The sequence below is a fragment of the Bison bison genome, unplaced genomic scaffold, assembly GCF_000754665.1.
Source record: "Bison bison bison isolate TAMUID 2011002044 unplaced genomic scaffold, Bison_UMD1.0 scf7180017864223, whole genome shotgun sequence".
NCBI classification, from domain to species: domain Eukaryota; kingdom Metazoa; phylum Chordata; class Mammalia; order Artiodactyla; family Bovidae; genus Bison; species Bison bison.
Window position 1 is genome coordinate 665119 of NW_011494795.1, and position 2300 is coordinate 667418.

Below are 2300 nucleotides of genomic sequence, written 5' to 3' on the forward strand. Positions count from 1 at the left end.
TCTGTCTATAGTGCCCTTCCCCACTTTTTGGCCCAAAAGACTTCAACTTCAACTTGCCTCTAAATCCCTAGATCAAGATCTTCTGTGACTCTTCTGAGCTCTCCATCTCTCTCCTCCCAAGCAGAGTGGTCCTGTAATCTACTTTCTAGCCTCTGACACTGTATCTTTGTCCGTTCTTGTCTGTTTCAGACATTCAGCAGAGCCTTGCAAGTGCTGTGCTGCTGCTGCTGCTAAGTCGCTTGAGTCTTGTCCGACTCTCTGCGACCCCAGCGATGGCAGCCCACCAGGCTCCCCTGTCCCTGGGATTCACCAGGCAAGGACACTGGAGTGGGTTGCCATTTCCTTCTCCAGAGCATGAAAGTGAAAAGTGAAAGTGAAGTCACTCAGTTGAGTCCAACTCTTCATGACCCCATGGACTGCAGCCTACCAGACTCCTCCACCCATGGGATTTTCCAGGCAAGAGTACTGTAGTGGGGTGCCATTTCCTTCTCCAGTGCATGAAGGTGAAAAGTGAAAGTGAAGTTGCTCAGTCGTGTCAGACTCCTAGTGACCCCATGGACTGTAGCTCTGACTTATGTTTCTTGTCCCTAGTCATGTATTACTTGCTAATGAGTAAATAAAATGCAATTCAGTAACCTCCAGAAGTAGCCTTCTGACTCAGGAGTTGAGGAAACAATTAAGAAAAGGCCCAGACATCCAGGACGGTAAGAAAACAATGAGGTTAAGAAATGAAAGGTTTTTAGGTCAGAAACAGCTGGCGTAAGAACAGGGTTCAGCACTAAGGTAAGCAGGGAAAGGAAGGCATTTAGTGTAGTTTACAGAGAAGAGGCTCCTCGAATGTGGGAACTGAGCGAAGGGAGAAATACTGACCGCACTGGAAGCGGAATGGGGATTACGGAGGCACTGCGTACTCTAAACGGATTTATTTAGATCCAGGGACTCAGTGACAATCGTCTCAAAGAGAAACAGAGCTGGATACTGGATCCACTGCTCTGTTGCTTCAACACAGCTTGTATTCTTGGATATTTCACTGCTGCTGCTAAGTCACTTCAGTCGTATCCGACTCTGTGCGATTCCATAGACAGCAGCCCACCAGGCTGTGCCGTCCCTGGGATTCACCAGGCAAGAACACTGGAGTAGGTTGCCATTTTCTTCTCCATTGTGTGAAAGTGAAAAGTGAAAGTGAAGTCGCTCAGTCGTGTCCGACTCCTAGCGACCCATGGACTGTAGCCCACCAGGCTCCTCCATCCATGGGATTTTCTAGGCAAGAGTACTGGAGTGGCTTGCCATTGCCTTCTCCGGGATATTTCACTAGACTCATTCAAAGTCTGAGGTGCAAGGGGCCATAGAAATGATCTAGGTCTGTCCTCTTAAGTCACCGATGGAGGCTGGAAGAGGCAGCTTTGAATCCAGCTCGGGAGTCTTGAGCTCAGCAAGGGCAGGTGGGCATGTCAAGGGGCCCTAGAAAGAGGGCTGTATTCTGAAGACTGTGACCCCAAGGAAGGTCTCTATTCTGAAGACTGTGACCCCAAGGAAGGCTGCAGGGGATGGCTGCAAGGGATCAGAGCCCGGTTTCCTTAAGACACAGACCAAAGAAGGCATCCAGAGAATCAGGTAGTTGGTCAAAGACAAGTCTGATAAACAAACCCAGCTTTCCCTATCAACGTATTTCCTCTTTGTAACAGGTTAACAGAGGGGTTTGTTTGCTGAAGAAAGCATAATGAGCTTTAGTTCCAACCTGAAACTCTGGGAGAAGTGTTAGCAGAAAGCAGAAGCGCAGGCCTTAAAGCTACCTTTTTGTTTGGCTCAGGTGTCTGTTGACTGGATGGTGACAACATCCACCTCTTTATCTGCCTCTCGAATCTTATTTACCTTGCCCATATACGGCACTTCCTGCGATTCTGGCAACTTCGTTACGGGTCAAGAGAGAGCACTAGTTGCCCAGAACATACCTAGAGGACTTTGTCTCTGAGAAGTCCCTCCCTTGAATTGCACTTTTTAAGACACTCTTTACTAAAAGTAAATAAACAAACTGGAATTGCACGCCTATTCGTGCAAAGTCCTTGGTGTAATCACAGACCTCGGTTTGCTGTAAGCCCGCTTTCAATAGCTCTCACGAGCTCGGAGCCTTGAGTGAGAGGCCTGGAAAATCGATGCCGTTCTCTGAACCTCAACGTCCACATCTGCAAACCGACTCCGTGGGAGAATGTGGCGGAGAACGAGAACGACCGCACGCGGGCCTCGCCGTCCCGCCCGCCATGGGGCGTGCCCGGCGCTCGCTCCCGGCCGCCGAGGCTCTG